Below are 19140 nucleotides of genomic sequence, written 5' to 3' on the forward strand. Positions count from 1 at the left end.
GCCAACAGAGAATGGCGAGACTGGTTCGAACTGACAAAGTCTATGGTAACTCAGATAACCACTCTGTACAATTTTGGTGAGAAGAATAGCATCTCAGAATGCTATTCTGAGATGCAGCTTGGTGCTGTTTTGGCGGCACGAGGGGGACCAACACAATATTAGGCGGGTGGTTTAAATGTTGTGGCTGATCGGTTTATATATATATGTAAATACTTTCCAAAATCATTAGATTTTTTTTTCTTATGCGGAACACAAAAGAATATGAATAATCAAGTCAGGCAGTTGACAGTTGATACATAATCATTTTAAAGCTTAAAAAAAGCACCCAAAAGGATCATAAAAGTTGTCCATGAAACATATGTGTCAAATTCCTAGGCTTCTGAAATAATATAAATTAAATAATTTTTTATTAAAATTATTGGTAATTGTTGCATGTTTATGAGCAATCTTGTTCACAGTGCTTAAGAGTGTTCAGGTGAGAAATTGTTTTAAAATTACAACAATGCAAGTTTCGCCTGAACACATGAACACGCAGTTGGCATATACTGCCCATTATGCCTTCAGAAAACTTGTAATATGATGCATGAGTTACTGAGTATTTTTTTGATAATCATGGGTCCTTTTTTTAAGCTTTTAAGTGAGTCACTATCAATTGTCACTGTATTGAAAATACATTTAAACATCTTTCAAACAATTTCTTTTGTGTTCCACATTAGAAAGTAAGTCATAAATGCTGGAAGAAAATGAGGGTGTCACGTCTCCCCAGTCTCTCCCCAAACCACATTTCCCAGACGCACCTCCCCTGACTTCTAACCAGTGGCACCTGCAGCTGTATGGCCATACGCACTGTGCGTACCATGAGCACTCCGAATGACCTGAGAAATATTTACTCTCAGAATATTTCACCAATCATGAAATGTGTCCTGTATTTCTGTTGGCTTTTAAAAAGAACTAGCAATGCCCAATTTGTGAATGAATAATTCTTTTGAGTTTGTTCTTTTCAGTGAATTGGCCAAATGGGCTTGCAAAATGGTCTGAATCGATACATGATTCAGTACAATTCGTACAGAGCGCTCTCTCACGGAATTATTTGGAGCGGTTTCTAACAGAGTAAAACAGTATTGGGATATTTATGAATGCAGCGTTGCATACAGTGTAAATTGTCCTACAGTCAGCTGAAACAAAAGGCTGTCTTTTTGAGAGGTAACTTGTAAACAAGGGGCTGTTCAAACTGAACGTGTTTTTGTGACTGTTCTCGCTGTTTTTCAATCGTTTTTGACAACTGCATCACGTTTCACTGTGTTTTTAGGATCTCTCAGGGGAGTGCTGCATTTTTAGATGCTGTGTCAAGTTAAAAAGAACTAATTCAACTGATAAAAACACGTTTCGAAACACCTGCGTTCTGCTCTATTCATTGTGGTGAGTTTTTTTTATTTTAGTGCGAAAACACGTCTGTCTGAAAGGTTATTAGAAGAAATACTTCAGCCAATAGTTACGTGAATGCTACTCATACTCGAGAAAATACATAAATGCTTATCTCAAAGTCACCAGAATTGAACGCTATCTCACAGGGGAGCATGCACCGGAACCCCATATCTATATATATATATAAGGTTTATTAGGCAGATGTAGAGGTCTGCCACCCAACCACGATGGGAACCTGGAACCTGGATGGGTTGGTTCAGATTTGTAATTAATAAAAAAAATAAACAGGCCTACCGATCTTGTTTTGCGCACACACACTCACAGACACGCACCAATGGACAAGTTAGGGGCCGTTCACACCAAATGTGTTGCACATTTGTTCTGTTTTCCTAATGTTTAAACACTTGCTGGACAAATGTCTTTGATATTTGCACCATATCTCGCTTGACACCCTGTCAAGTTAAAAGAACACATTTTCAAAAACACATGTTGAGATTCCTGCACTCTGTTTCATTCTTTGCGTTACATCTAGATTGTTTTTAGTACATTTGTCACAAAGATTCAACAATCTGAACAAGTTCAGGCTGCATAGAGGGGACTGTTGCATTGTTTCATATTGTTCAAGATTATTCGGCACCAGATGAAGTTTCAGCAATTATTTTTTCCCTTCTGCTCTAGTGTGCAGGGGGCACCGTGCCTTTTTAAAACCGTGTATGTTTACTGTTTCGGTACAGTTAAGAATGTTGCCAATACGCTTACATAAAATACATCTATATGAGGAGAAGATACTAGGAGAAGAAGTAATATGGTAAGCGATTTCATGTTCGGGTTGGGTTCAGGCTTAAAATCTGATGGTATCATTCGTGCTGGGTAGGGCCACACGGTCTCTGGTTCGGGTCGGGTTTCATTTTAAGGCCCGTGCAGACCTCTAGACAGATTTCTGTGCATACCCTAATATTAAATCCTGCAGGTGCCCATGCTTCTATCCATTCATAACTGTTCCCTATTCCCCATCATTAGTGTTCTGTGTATACAGTATACTGTATACCCCTCAGTTTCAGTTGTTCTTTGTTAAGTCTTGGTTATGCTATGTATGAAAAGTATGTCTTTTCCATCCAGACCGTGACAGAGGGTGAGTAAATTAAGACTTTTTGGGAGAATTTCCATTTAAGAATGGGTTTGTGTGGGTATTGTAGGTGTGGCCAGTGGTTTTGGAGCAAATGTGGAATGATGGATCTGGTAGTAAGGGAGATGCCCATCAGGGCTTATAGCATCATTAGTGTGGGCTGTGAGGGGAGGATGTGCCCTGACAACAGCTCATGCATCTTCCTGACAGTAAAGAGTTAGGACAGATCATGTGCCTTCAGCCCTTCTCACTAAACACTGACCCAGCCATTATTAAACCCATAACCTGTTGTTGGTTCCTGCTATGGAGGGGACATTGGTCACTCAGGCACAGCACCTCTTACTGCATGCATGACACAACCTGAGGCAAGTTCATTTTGACCATAATTTGTTCATATGTTTTCAGTAGAAACTTAAGTCACTTTGAAGTGTTTTGAATGCTTTAAGTTTTAAACTAGTGTTATTTGTCGAAAACTGCCTTGATCTAATAATGAATTATTAAACATTCCACAATTTCCTTTTAAAAAAAAATATTACTGGCCACGCTGAGACTCATAATACCTTCTTCTAGAATCATGCAACTTAAGTATTATTATTTTTGCCCAATTAATTTCCATGGCTTTTTCAGGTGTTCATGATTACTCAATAAGTATCTCTATCTATCTGTCTATCTGTTTATCTGTCTGTCTGCTGAAGGAAACAGTGTATGTAAATTAGGGAAAGGCAGAGTGAAACAATCTTTGTGTATTCTTGTTTCTTCCTTGCTTTAGAGAGTGACAGGATGGGTTGGCCTAACTAGCTGAACTACACAAGAAAATATATCTTCCTGTCATCGACAAAAGAATACTAAACCTATTGCTGACAAACAGTGACCGGTCCCTCACACACATGCAAACCTCCTCTGTAGACAGCAAAATGCTAAAACGTAGCACACGGATTGCTTGCCTTCTTACACTTCACCTTGTCTCAAAATATCTCTGTCTCTTCTACCAACTCAAACAACCACTGTCTCCCAAGGAGGGGAGGACGACACTCATCATTACAGGGAGTGAGACATCCCTAACTGCAGCAGTGCCACATGCTCTGATCTTCTCTGAATGTGAACCTGTGCTGACACTCGCCTTAGGCAGGAAAAGTGCGGAGAAGCTGAAGCGGTCCACGAGCCAAGAGAGAGGTCTCTCTGTTTCTCCTTTGTTTCTTTATGTGTGGGAGTGTTTGTATTTTCTCCAAGACTACATTGGCCTGCATGTGAATAAACATGAGGTAAAATAAGTTTACCATGCTGTACAAGTCTGCATGTAAATTGTCAGCTTTACGCTAAGCTAATTCTATTTCTAGCCATTTTACTTGCACAGGTTACCAGGCACGATCATATTTTTAATCAAGAACATTCATGTTGGATCATAATTTTTTTATTTCTAGTAAGACCTTTGATATTAGGGCAAAAATCATATTCTTGATAAGCATTTTTGTATTGTTTCCTGTAAAAATATCTAAAAAGTCTTAAAAAAAAAAAAAGATCAATTTGAACACTACATAAGATATAGATGTATCAGAGAATGTATTTTTAACGTGTGTATTTTGTCTTACTGTACTGAACTTTTATAATCAAAACAAATGAAAAAAATCTACCAGTGCTGAAGAGGTAATCCAAAGTATTTAGAAAATGTTACTGACCTTGTGTAATCTAATGGAATATGTTATACATTACATTTTACAGCATGTAATCTGTAGTGGAATACAAAAGTAACCCTCCCAACCCTGCTTATTAATAGCAAAATGTGTGCTCAGAACAATTGTTTATTAAACTTCCACTAAAGAGAGAAAAATCTTAACCAAATAATCGGACAAGCTATGAACTGCATTTGTGCAATTTATAAAAAATGCTAAATAATAAAATACTGAATGCATCTGTATCTCTTAGCGCTCTGTAAGCAGGGTTTATACATACATATTTTAATGAAAATCAAGGACTTTCAAGTACATTTTTCAGCACCATTTTTTTTTTTTTTTTTTGAGGACTTCGCAGAAGTGAGAGAACTTGGAGCTTTCTTGTAATTCTGAGTTCCCAACTTGTACATCAAATGACGTAAAGGATATTTGCATGTCGGAAACTCGTAATTACAGTATTTACAGTAATTACAGGACATGGATTTCTTTGCCCAACAAATAAGTCTGGGCAAAGAAATGCATCTCTTCTAAGAATGCATCTCTTTTGGAGTGGTGGAGGCGTAGTGGGCTAAAGCACATAACTGGTAATCAGAAGGTCGCTGGTGATCCCACAGCCACCACAATTGTGTCTGTAATAAGTGCACTGTAAGTCACTTTGGATAAAAGTGTCTGCCAAATGCATAAATGTAAATGTAAGAAATGCATCAAATTCGATCTCTGGTTTGTGTGCAGCTGCGTTGTGTTTCATGTTGTGAATATCTCCAAGGTGGTCCGGAGGTGGCAAAAAAACCAAGTTCTTGCTAATGCAAACCCAGTGTTTATAACTATGAACAACAGAGGTGTTTTGAACTATTGGCAGTTGAAATAATTTCAATAATTTGGCAGTTAGTTACAGAAGTTGCCCATTTGAAATCCAAACATACTCTTCTAACTTTCTAACATCCTAAAAAATACTAGGTATCGGCACAGGACACAATTACAAGAATGAAAGCCAGACTGGCCAATAAATTATTACATACATATTACACTGTAAATACAACTCATGAAACTCTCATAGATTCCCAGCGAAGTATGGTGATTGGGCGGAGCGGTAATGGAGTCTTTAGAGCAAGGGCGTAGCCAGGAAATTACTTTTGGGTAAGCCTCATAAAAATGGATGGGCTAATTTTCCCCCATTTTAATTTTTTATTTTTTACCAAATGTTCTATAACAAGAAAGTAGCATTGCATTCAAAACAGTTCTTTCACACTTTCAGAAATAAGAATCTCCAATATTTTTGGTGAGCCTAGGTCTAATTTGGGTGGTCCCAGGCCCACAGTTGTCTACGCCACTGCTTTAGAGCCTCCAAAGCACATCGATCTTTGCTCCATTGAAGTTAGCGGCACCGGTATGGGCCAAAAACTTCCATTAAAACATGGCTTCAATAGGGCTCTACTGGCCATGCATCTACTGACTTCTATGGACATATTGAATTAGTATTGTGTGATATTTGATACAACAATACTGAAATTCAACAAGAGTGACATTTATTTTACAGTATATACAGTAGATTATGTGAACATAAATGAACGACATTGCTTCATTTTTTAAGAAATTTTAGGGGAAGCTGTGCTTGTGTGAAGTCGTGAAGCAATTGCCACTTATGTACATTCTAAAGACAGAAATGTATTGATTTTCTGTGATCTAGATGTGTATTTATTTGCTTTGTGTGAAAACATTTTACACATTTTTTCCAAAGTGTATGAAATTCTCCTCCTCTCCCTCTCTCTCACGTGCACTCTCTCTCTCTCCTCCCCTTCTTGTCATATTAAAGTGATGGAAATGAACTTGAGAGTTTGCTAATTGTGACTGTCAATCCCATCCAGGCAGAGCTGAAAGACATGGACTCTCAAACACTTCATCAGTCTTCATTAATCCTGAAGGGCACAGCGAAAGTGTCTCTCCGATCACAACTGATCTTACACGGCATGCATGAAGCGTTCAGCCCTGCAAACACATAGCCATTCAAAGCACCATCTTCTGAAATGCATATTCATCACAGTTTACGCCCAGAAAATGCACATCAGTGGTAAAGCCCAGAAAAAGTATTGATCAATTTGAAATATGGAATTAGAGATCTGTGTATGATGGGATTTTTGACATTTACATCTATGCATTTGGCAGACGCTTTTATCCAAAGCGACAATCCACCCAGAACAACCTGGAGTTAAGTGCCTTGCTCAAGGACACAATGGTGGTGGCTGTGGGGTTCGAACCAGTGACCTTCTGATTACCAGTTATGTGCTTTAGACCACTACGCCACCATCACTCCTAGCAACCATTATGGGCGTAAAATCTCAAAGGGCTTCTGTAGAAGGTTAATAGACTGCTTTAAGGTATGGAAGTATAGAGTGCTGTCACTTGCAACAGTACTTGCAAGACTAGGCCTCACCAGACTCTTTAACTTTTAATTGACCTCTATCCTCAATTACCCATTGGGGTCACACAGAGGTCTTAGTCAGGGCACATTACTACCACATGTAGTAATTGTTATGCATGTGTGGGAAGCAGGAGAAGGCAGAGGCGGGGTGCGGATCCAAACGTGGTTTATTTAACAAACAAATCATATTTATACAAAACACAGGAACAAAGGAAAAGCCCACGATGGGAAAACTTACTCAAATACAAAACGACACACAGGAGAACACAGGTTGGGTAAAACATCCACGAAGGGTAAAGTAGAAGACAGCAATAACAGGGTACCTTGGCAAAGAACATGACTCGTCAACATTCAACATGAGCAAACAACGATCGACAGAGACTGAACAAACACACGGGCTTAAGCACACAAACACAATAATGACAAAACGAGACACAGGTGAGAACAATGATGAGTGCAGGCAGTGAGGGAGGCCGGGAATTGTGGGAATTGTAGTTTAAGACAATAGACTAGTGAAACACAGGGAGGACAACAAGAAAAATGTGACATGGAATATGAACAGTGATGAGTGAAACAGAAAACACGGTGCGGACAAAACGGGATCGTAACAGTAATAAGTTAAAACTTAACTAAAACTTAAGATCAGAATGAACGGTTCTGTTCCAAAACCTAGATGGCTGCATAACATAGGCAGTGTCTGAAGGAACTACAGGCTTTCTTCCAGGGCAAAGGCTTTTCAAAATGGTAGATATGAAACTGTAACTTATTTTCGTAAAATTAAAAGCAGCATCATATTTATCCTGCACAGAGAAGGCAATCTCATAATGCATTGCAAAAAAATGGCAGACAAAGTACCTATAAAGTACCAATAAATATATAAACAAGCAGCAATGACAGGCCCAAGCACCATGGGTCCATTTTCCTTCAGTGGCTTTCGGATAAGAATGCAAGGTGGACTCATGCATTTGACATTTTTCTAAACAATTTTGAAGCAATTTGGGTAAGCAATTTGGTGAAGCAAGTCTGCTGAAAGAGCAATATTTCTTGCTGCCAGGTGGTGCCGCTATGACCGTGACTCAAAATAGTCAAATCCATGTGATTAGCCCCCAAGACTAAACACACATCTCAATTTTTATCTAAATCACACATTGCACACAGAACATACGAGACACTTCCTATTTCCCATTTTTTGCCATTAATCTTGCCATGGCAACAACGTTCGATATATAAAAAATCTGTACACAATTTAGCATCTTCAATGTCTTGACATAATATTGTCTAAATGTGATGACAGCCTCATTAATCCCCTAGGAGGAGTATTTAAAAGTTCAGAGACTGCAGTATTAAAAAAAAAATGTCTGACTACCTGTTGGGTAGAGCTAATTACTATATTTCTGAAAGTTGTCCAGCTTGATGAGAACTATATATGTACCAAGTTTGGTGACTGTAGTTGAAAATGGGGTTGCTACAGAAGCTTTATTACATGCCCATTTTAAAAGGGGTGCTAAAGAGCACACATCCCCCCCACCCCCGACACGTCCATGCATGAAATTTGGCCAGGCCCTAATGGCCAATGACACTGATGTGAGTTCAATTTTATGCATGCCAAGTGACTCAAAAACACCCACATATAGGAATAAAGGAATATTAACAATTAATGTTTTGCCTTGGCAACACTATTTAAGATATCAAATATCCCTTGACAATTTAAAATCAGCAATGTCTTAATTCTGAATCAGTTCATAAGGGGCTATTTGAAAGTCTTTAAAAAGTTCCATATTTCCTGCTGCCAGTTGGTGGTGCTATGACCATGAAACATAATCGCCATATCCATGTGATCAGCCCCCATTTCCAAACATACAGCTTCATTTTCATGAAAATCACAAGATATTAAGCCATGAATGTATTGCTTCTCCATGGTGACACCATTCAAAATATAAAAAATATGTTTGCAATTCAGCATTTACAATGTCTTGGCATGATGTTGCACAAATTTGGCACCAGTCACATTAATCCCCTCGGAGGAGTATTTAAAAGTTCAGAGCCTATTGGGTGGCGCTAATGACTGTGATAATGAAAGTTGTTTAGCTTAAAGAGAACTATATATTTACCAATTGTGGTGACTGTAGGTGAAAATGGGGGTGCTACAGAGCCCCACTTACATGCCCATTTTCAAGGGGGTGCTACAGAGCCCCCCCTGCAACTTTGCCCAGCCCTAATGGCTGACAACTCTGATGTGTGCAAAATTTCAAGAGTTTTCAGGCATGTTAAGTACCACAAAAGAACCAAAAACCTTGAAAACAATAACATTAATAAGAAGAAATATAGCTGCAATTAGCAATGACTGACCCAAGCACAATGGCACCATCTCCACCTGGTGGCTCTGGTAAAACTAAGCATGATGGGTGCATGCATTTGAGAGGGTAAATATAAGAGGACAATTTCAAAATCACACAAAGTGACACGTCCTGTTGTCAGTTGGTGGCGCTATGACTGTGACCCACAATAGCCACATCAATACGATTAGCTGACATGACCAAACATAATGCACAAGTTTGATCTAAATATGTCAAAGCACACAAAATATATGAGACACTTCCTACTTCCATTTTTTGCCATAAACGTATTACCTCGCCATGGCTACACTGTTCAAGATATCAAACATCTGTTTGCAATTTAGCATCTACAATGTTTTGGCATCATGTTGACCAAATTTAGTGAGTGAATCCCCTTGGAGATGTATTTAAATGTTCAGGGCCTGTGATTTTCAAATAATTTACATTCAATCCAAAATGGTCAACATCCTGTTGGGCAGAGCTAATGGTTGTGATTTTGAAAGTTGTCTGACATGATTAGAACAATATAAGCAGCAAGTTTGGTGACCATAGAAGAAACTGCCCCACCACTTTTGACAGAAAGTGGTACTACAGAGCTCCCCAGCCAAGCCCATGTGTAAACTTTTTCCCAGGCCTAATTGCCGACAACTCTGATTTGTGTGCAAAATATAATGAAAGTACCATGTGAATATACATAAAAAGGAATAATATCATTTCATGCATTACCATGTAGGGCTGAAACGATTAGTCAACGTTATCGACAATGTTGAAAATAAAAAATTGTCGACCAAAATTTCCATTTTCGAATAGTCGTTTGATCTCATTTAACGTAACATGAGATCATATGACACTCTAATGATGACGCGAGAGAGGAGCACAGCAGCTCGTGCTTGACTGAGGAGAGGAAGAAAACACCAGATGCACTCCAAAAGATGCAATTTCCAAAGAGCTTAGATCACAAAATATAACGGAATTATAATAGAAAAAAAAATTTGAGGAAATACAGAAGCACTGTCATCATAAAATAAAGCAGAGCTGGATCTGGCATTCCACTTAAGTAAAACCTGCATGTCAGAACATCTAAAAAGCAAACAACCTGGCATTATATCTTAACTGCATCCTTTATTAAAGTTCAAATAATAAGGAAGTGCATCATAAACAAATTACAAAAACTGCATTTCTCTGTGCTGTCAGTACTACATCTATGTTTTGCGTGAAGGGGGATTGCAACTAAACCCGACTAAGGCACCCTCTGGCATGTGGACACCCATCCCTTGTGGGTGTTTGCTGTAGCTAGATTAATAACGTGATGGATTGCGACGTTGTGGTAGCAGGGGCATGGTCAAGCATCCGTCCGGTGAGAGAAAGTGGTAAGGGCGCTTGCACCTGAGCTAGATTATGTTTATCACCTGTTTCTAATTCCAGTGATCATGGGGAGAGTGGCATATAAGCAACCACGCCACCAGCAGAGAAGAGAGAGAGACTGGCACAAGGAAGGCCATGGTGCTTCTGAAGCTGTTGTGTTTCATCTATTGTGTTTGTGAAACTGATGTGTTTAAGTAATTACGAGCCTTTTGAAGCTGATGAGTTTAAGTGACTACGTGCCTGTGAAGCTGATGAGTATTTGAAGTTGTAAAGCACTGAAGTGGCTGATTAAAAGTCTCACCTGAGCCTGGAAAACCCACTTCCCTGTGTTCTCCTTCCCTTCTGCTGTAAAGTGTTACATAGGTGCCGAAAGCCGGGATAAGTCGAAGTAGGTCCCATGGAGCTATCCCAGCTGACCGAGATTCTCTAGTCCCTCGCCAGCCTGTATCAACACCATCAGCAAGCCCTGCTTGAGCTCCACCATGACCAGGAACGTCGGTTCTTCGAGATCTTGCGGGCTCAAGCAGAGGACCGGCATGCAATCCGGAGCCTCCTCGGCCAAGAGAAAGCCCCGGCCATGACCCCGGACAGCAGAAGCCCCCTGCCCCTACCCAAACTCCTGAAGATGGGGGTGGATGACGACACCAAAGCCTTCATCGACCTGATTGAGAAGACCACTGTGATTTGGGGCTAGCTGCATAACAAGTGGGCGGCCAGGCTCCTCCCGTTGCTGTCTGGGGAAGCCCAGCTCGCTGTCCAACATCTGCCGGCGGCTAACATCCTGGCTTATGACAACTTGAAGAGGGCAATCCTGCAGTGGGTGTGTCAGAGTCCAGAGCAGTACCGACAGCTCTTCTGAACGCCGATCGCCCGTTTGCGTTCTCCCAACGGCTACGAGATGTGTGCTGGAAGTGGCTGCTGGCGGGGAGCCGTGATGTCGAGGGAGTGATAGACCGAGTGGTGCTGGAACACCTGGTCCATTGACTGCCTAATGGGATGGCGGAGTAGGTTCAGTGCCACCGCCCGGCATCACTGGAGGATGTTGTTCAGCTCACGGAGGACCATTTGGCAGAGTACATGAGGGCGGAAGAGCCCTCCACTCTCTCTCCCCTTCCCCTCTGTGTTCCCCGGTCTTTTCCCCCTCCCCTCTTCTCACTCACTCTGCTCTCTCCTGCTCTCTCAGGGCCCGTTCCTGCCCTGCAGAGGCAAGGAGCTCTGTCATTGGGGGCCAGTTCCCCATGCGCTGGGATTTGCACCACCGACAGCCCCAACAGTGCTCTGCCGCTCTCCCCCTCAGGTGGAAGTGTCTGCCGATGCAAATGCGGGCGTGCCACTTGGGCCAGCCTGCTAGAGTTGCGGAGATCCAGGGCACTTTCAGGATCAATGTCCGGTGATGGATACCCGACACCACGCAGGCTGGTTGTAATGTACACGGGATGTAATCAAACCACTATCCACCAATGCTTGGTTCAACACAATGCTTTGGCCACAGCTAAAATGGTAAGAGTGAAGTGTATATGGGGACATTCACAAATACCCCATAGTGACACTTGTGATTAAATTCCGGGGAACAAAACATAGAGTGAAGGTTGCGGCCAGTTTCTGCCTCAAACATCCGCTGATTTTGGGGACTAATTTGCCAGAATTCAGAAACATATTAAAGGAATATGCGCAGATGGGTCCTGCACAAAAGTGACGAGATGTGAAATGTGCGATACTCTGGCAGGGGAAGCAGAGCTAGGGCCGTCTTCGTCGGCTCCAAGTCAGGATGACGAGAGAGGGTGAGTGGTTGTGGCCCCTCCCGTCCTTAGGGGATTTCCCGAAGGGGATTTCCCTTTGGAGCAGTCGAGAGATGAAACCCTCAAGCACGCTTTTGGCCAAGTGAGAGTGATTGATGGTCAACAGCTCCGGCCGGGTGTCGCACTTTCATATCCCTATTTCGCAAGTGGTTGTATAGAGTGATGCATGACTCTCAAACAAAGGAAGAAACAACCCAACTCTTAATACCGCTGAGCCGGCAGGAAATGGTGTTCCAGGAGGCATATTATAATCTGATGGCGGGTCACTTAGGGGAAAGAAAAACACTTAACCTTATTGGCCAGGCATTGGCGGCGATATCCGCAGGTGGTGTGCGGCATGATATGTCTATAACTGAGATATTTAGCTCACGAAAAAGGAATATGTGCTCGTTGGAGCACAGAACATTCCAAAAGAGGATAAGATAAGAAAAACTAACAGCATCTATGAAGGTCATGGACTCTTCGAGCGTGTGGTGTGAGCGTGTGGTGTGCTTCTGTGGTTAGCACACATATATATATATATATATAGTGTATGTATATATATATAGATACATACACACATACATACAGATTTAGATGTCAAACTAAAGACAGCATGTACAATTTATATTTCTCACAATATTTAAACTTGCTTTTAGAGAATATGTGGAAAACAATGGAAAATGAAACAAAAACTCTTGATTACAATATGTTTGTTTTTTGTGCAGTGAATGTTTACTGAATTAATTAATAATAAATTAACAAAGTTAGTAAGCACATTAAATACAACCTTTTAATTCTAGGCACAACTGAATAGTCGAATAATCATTCTAATAATCATTAGATTAGTCTAACTATCAAAATAATAGTTTGTTGAAGCCCTATTGCCATGGCAACACAATTAAGATATCAATAATCTCTTCAGAATTTTAAAACTGCATTGTCTTGACATTGTTCTAAAAAAATAATCAATTCAGGTAAACATATGAGGGATATTTACATTTATTTTTTTAATTTTACCCAATGTTTTGCTCTATCTTACCATTAGCTTAGCAACATGATCATGCCAATCTCTATGAAAATCGTGAATCGCATCTCCCATGCATTTTGTGTAAGAAGCATATATTTGTTTCACACAAACATTTGCTGCCTATATTTGGTCATTTATGATGTTGCATTTAATTTAAGATGCTGTCTTAGGCCACATGTACATACATTTTGTGTCTGTTGAAAATTTTCTCTAGTATCGCATACTTTGGAAAAGGATGACTTTAGAAAATAGATAGTGGACATGGACTTAGTAGATAACTGCCAATGAAGGTTGTAAACAGCAAGGCAGCTCACTAGGTTTTGGAACAGAGTCATTAGAAGCCATTAGAAGCAAAATACATGTAAGCAAAGGTGAGTAGTAACTCGTTACATTTACTCCATTACATTTACTTGAGTAACATTTTGTGGAAATTTTACTTTTAGAGTAGGTTTAAAAGAGGGTACTTTTTACTCTCACTCAAGTAAATTTCAAAATATTTTTTTAAACTTTTACTTCTTTACAATCTGTGGCATTACTGTTGTTAATTTACTGGGTTTAATTTGAATTAATGCGTAATTTATTGAGAGATTATTGAATGGGACTTTTACGAGAGCAGATGTTCACAGCTGCGCGTACTGATCCGGTGTCACAGACTGTCACTCAAGTCATCAGTGCAGCAGCATCAACTTTTCAACGTGAAACACTTTCTTCGCTCCACATAGTGAAAAAAATTATAGTTTCGTCATGCAATGCCTTCTTTTAACACCAAGACAAGCTGATATTTCAAGATTAAAGTCACAGCTCCAACTTCAGGCAGCACGATGAGGCAGGTTTTGGCTCTAATTCTAACACAGGCTTTTCTGTTTAATGAGATGGTCATTTTCAGGGTGATTATGTAACTGGCTCCAGAATGCGAATAAAATGGTCACAAATCCGCCCAAAAGTAATTGATTGCGACAATAATTTAAAATCTAGTTGCCACAAGTGACAGTTGGGTTGTGTGCATTAATATACAGTTTCATCAGATTTCAGTCATTCAGATATCATCTTGTGAGTTATTGAATATATATTTATGTATTGCACCACTTTTCACTCCTTCGATTCTGACAAGCTCGCTGCACCACACATAACAGCAAACCGAGCATGAGAGAGTCATGAACAAATTGCTCTTTTCAGCTGGATCTATTTCATGAATCACCTGAAAAGAACTGAGGGTTTGCATTCAAAATATACTCTTGTAGACTGTATCTGAGGCCATCCGGTAACAGTAAGCAATATTTTAAAACAATGAAAATTCTTGTTTCTGAACAGCGACCTGAATAGAGAAAATATGTGATTTGGCTACTAAAAACAGCCATTTGGCTTCTTAATGTTTCAGTTTAGGAGCCAATTGCTCCTAAGTAATTTTTTAGTCTATAGCCCTGTAATGGAGGGACATTGTTGCTCATCATCAAAAAAATAAGCTGCATATTTTCAAGAATAAATGAAGAATCAAGTAGTCACATCCCACACAACAATAAATGCCTGAACAATATTTGCTGGGAAAATTATCCGAAAATGTTCTCTGTTCCAAGGTAAGTTTTATTTGAACAAATACTTAAAGTAGAGTCAGCAAATAAATAAACATTTTATATGAAAGTGAGGTGAATGTTTCTGACAGCAGCAACCTTCAGCCCATCTCAGCTTAGAGCTGCCTCAGGCTGTGAAAAACAATGCTCAAAGAGGACACAGAGTTTTCTCCCCTGTGATTGTTTTTATTTAGATATTGCTTATGTAAATGAAAACAACTGCCCCTCACACAGTTACAAAATTAATTATGTATGCACATATATTACATTAGGGGAGTCAATTGATTTAAAAAATAATCATATTAATTGCTATGCCAATTAATAACAATCAGATGCACAGGTAGCAGTCTAAACCTGCTGGGCACTTTTACCAGCCGCATTTCCATCAGTGCCTCAGTCGTCCAGCTACTGGGTCATCAGCTGGGAGCTACCATCACAGATGTTTTGCCCCATTAAACCCGGAACAATTCCTGGTGGAGGGGAGAAGGTTCCACCAATAAGCAGTCCTATCCTATATCCAAGGCCTCTTCTCTGTTAGAAAAGACATGCTATCAGACTACACTTAGCACAAACCAATGCCTATTCTTTAACCAATCTCACAACAAATTGAGGAGTGTGATATGAGAGGTGATCCACAAGACTGCATTTGCATTTTATGAACATAAATAAAATGCATATATATTCCTAATTAGACTTAGTTTGACTTATTAAATACTTAACTTACAGAGATAACTTGCAATCACTTAAGTTCAGATTCTGAAAGCAATTCAAGGAACAGTGCCCCTGTTTGGGATGCCACTTCACTGACTAAAATTGACAACATGAGGAAGAGGAAAGAATACAAACAGAAAAAGGGAGAGCAAGAGAGAGAGACAGCCAATGAGAAAGAGAGACTGAAATTTTAAAAAGAAAAAGCACAGGGTTTGGTCTCAGTCAGATATGGGTTCCATGGCAACACCATATCTAGTAATATTTCTATTCAGAGTTTACACTCTAGGCACTCTCTATTATCTAATCTCCAGCCTAATGACATGCTGCCTTGTGGAAATATTTACACTTTCCTCTTGGAAATGATAACCGGTTATTAACTCTATATTGGCTCATTAAATCCTGAAGCATATTATGCATTATATGAGGATGGAGGGCTGAAAGATGACCCAATCAAAGATGGAGGGTAACTGCAGATGGGCGGCATTTTCCTTGTACCGTCCTGCTTCATGTTAACTGAAGAAACATGCAAAACATTTTAAAGGGATGGTTAACCCAAAAATGAAAAATTCTGTCATAATTCACAGTCACTCATTGTGACTTTCTTACCTCCGAGGAACATAAAAAGATATGTTAGGAAGAATGTGAGCCTCATTCACCATTGCACCTTTTATCCATAAAAAGAAAGTGGAAGTTGAATAAGATTGTTTGGAAGATCATGTGGGTGTGAAAAAAATGCCAGAATTTATATTTTTTGAGTGAACTATCCCTTTAAAGAAACAAACTCTTGAATGCATTCTAACCTTTGCTTTGCGAGAGAAATGTGAACATTTCAAGAAGCTAGAATCACAGTTATTCATAACATGGAGCGTTTAATTCATCAGCCCTGAAGGCACAAGAAGATGAACTCTGTTTACCACTAAAGCTACTTTAGCTGGGTTTGGAAGAGGCCATTAATCTCTGGCTATCTTTAAAAAGAAACCATCAGTTTCAATCACCCAAGAGATGGCAAGTCAACTACTGAAAATATTTCTCTTCTCCTTTGTCTTGTCTCTTCAAGGTGAAGTTTTCCCCTACTGACATGAGGACTCTGGGGGAGCATGTTATTAATGAGCTTTAAAATAATACAAATCCTACCAAAAATACACATCATTGTTCTCAATTAACATCTTCAATTAACCTGTGCAAATGGGTTGCCTCTACATGGAAGAGTTCATTGGCCTACAAAGATAGTAGTCATTTTCGTGTCACATATATGATGCCCTATAGTGGGGGGAAAACTTTGAGAAAAAATGTTTTTAGATTGTTGTGTAAGCACAAAGTGTGTAGTTGTCAAGACAAGAAAATGGTATGGTCATCCTTTTTGTGTTTTATATGTTGTATATGTATATAAAGGGAATAAAAGAGAAACTCTTTGAATATCAGTGGTTCAAGACATATTGGTATTGGCAAAATCTGTTACAGAGACTACATCAGTTATCTAGCTTTGGAAATGTTAAGTTTAAAACAGTTCTGTGTTTGTCTTAGGTAACAGAAATATGTGCCTGTTATTTTTTCACTAGCACAAGGGAAAAGAGGCTGCGTCTGACTGCCCTGTTGCCTGGAGGATACTGTACATTTGCACATGTTTATTCTGCCTAGTTGGTGAGTGTGTGTAAAAGAATACTTGCATTTTGATTTTTTTGTCAAATATATATATATACAACAGTTAGTTCCGGCCCTCAAATGTGATTGGACGAGAGTCTCACTCCATCAGCACTCAGACGCTTCACTGTATGTATCACTCAGCTTGTGTTCGTGCTGTTCTAAACTAAAGTGTAAGAGGAGTGCAAATGTGTTATGAGCTACTGTATGTGTGTATCTTACCCACATATCCAGAGCTCTGTCTTTTTATACATTATATATGTTAGCCAGCAGGTGGTGGCAAAAGATAATTTTTGTGTGTAATATGAACCAGTTAGATGAAGTGAAGTGAATCCGCTTCAGGCAGTGTTTACATACAACCAAGCTCTGTGATCGCCTGTATTACTACACTACTAAAGCTAGAATAAAGTTTTTACTGCTTTAAACTAACAACTTCAGCATTAAGGCTCATCACAGCTGTGACAACAGACTAATTAATTACAGAACTCAAGGCGCTTACCTCTTACTGGAGTTTCCACATTGGAGAGGAATTGCTGTTCAAAACTGCGGAGAAGATTTCTACGGTTTCTATAGTGAATGACTCTTGCGCACCGGCTCCTGTGAAATAGGGAGAAATACCCCCACTTGGACAGCTATTTTTTCACTGAGAAAGCTGACCTTCAGAAATCTGACAGCATCTCTGCTTGGGTGTGGCAACAGGTAATCACACACACTCTCTCTCTCTCTCTCACACACACACACACACACACACACACACACACACACACACACACACACACACACACACAAACACATCCATCTTTGTTTATCCAATAACTTTTTCGAAACAGCACAAGACGTGATCATATTTCTGAAGTGACATTTTTGAACGACTAACGAAGGCTTGAACGCATAATTTGTGTTGAACCAGCAATGGCCTAATGCCTGTGGCCGAATCACAGCAGTGCTGATGTAGGGCCATATCGCACTCTTGCTCGTGTGATATTTCTTAAATATCTTTCTAGATACATTTTTTTTATTATTTTGTGTAATCAAAAGATATGGTTAGTTTTAGACTTTATTTATTTATTTATTTTCTGAAACGTGCCCTTGAAATTTGCATGAAATTTACATTTGGCTGTCCTGTTGCCCAGACGATGTGTATATACTGTAAATTTGCACATAGTTAGTTTCCCTGGTGAGTGAGTGTGTAGTAAAAAAGCACTTTTGCGTTTACTGAATTTTTCTTTTTTTTAAAAAAACAATGATATCAGATTGAACCCAAACATAAGTAATGTTACTATTTTGTGAAAATTTATTTCATTATTTTTATTTATTTTTTTCAAACAAAAAGGGATATTTATATTTTTCAATAACATATCTAGAACATATACAGCTATATTTTGTTTCATTATTTTGTGTAAATTAAGAAATTATATGGTTATTTCTGTATTTAGTTGCTTTTTCTGATATGCACATTCCTACTTCAGTAAATGTAATTTTACTGAATGTTAATTATATACTTATTTCTATTCTTTTATCAGTTCAATAAACACAGGGTACATGGACATGAACATTTAAGCAGGTTTATTTCATAATTATAATTATCATTTCAACACTTTAATCATTGGGATAACAATGACCCCAAACAATGAGGAAGTGAAGCAAATCTCAACAGATCATAAGGGTTAACTTGTATTGAACCCAGAATATTCCTTTAAGTATGGGATCAGGATAAGCAGCTAGTCGCCAATGAGTTTTCAAGGCAGTTCAGGAGGGCTTATCTGCCGGTCTGAACTTGCACTAGACACACAACATTGTCACCTATGCTGTCCCAGAAGAAAAGATCCCTGACCATTCTCTGATCACACAATATCCTCATCATGATAGCACCAGCCGTATTGTGGAAGATGGGGCTATTGTGACTAAAAAAGGTGAGCAGGGAGGTCAGAAGCCATTTCATTCTCCCATTCTGCTCGCTCTTTTATCTACATGTTAGCTTGGAAGGAAGGTTCATGTAGTGTGGTTTTCCTTTATTCTATAAAACACTTTAATGATGTCAAACTTCTGATTGGTATGACAAAAGAGTTAA

At 39.3% G+C, this 19140-nt stretch overlaps 1 protein-coding gene across 3 annotated transcripts in view; it reads right to left on the reverse strand.

Moving 5' to 3' along the window:
* The window catches only part of LOC127658734 (receptor tyrosine-protein kinase erbB-4-like), a 401640-nt gene that overhangs the window by 202525 nt on the left and 179975 nt on the right, over window positions 1–19140 (reverse strand). The gene's annotated exons all lie outside the window — the stretch shown is intronic.

This window comes from Xyrauchen texanus, chromosome 18 (assembly GCF_025860055.1).
Source record: "Xyrauchen texanus isolate HMW12.3.18 chromosome 18, RBS_HiC_50CHRs, whole genome shotgun sequence".
Classification (NCBI taxonomy): Eukaryota; Metazoa; Chordata; class Actinopteri; order Cypriniformes; family Catostomidae; genus Xyrauchen; species Xyrauchen texanus.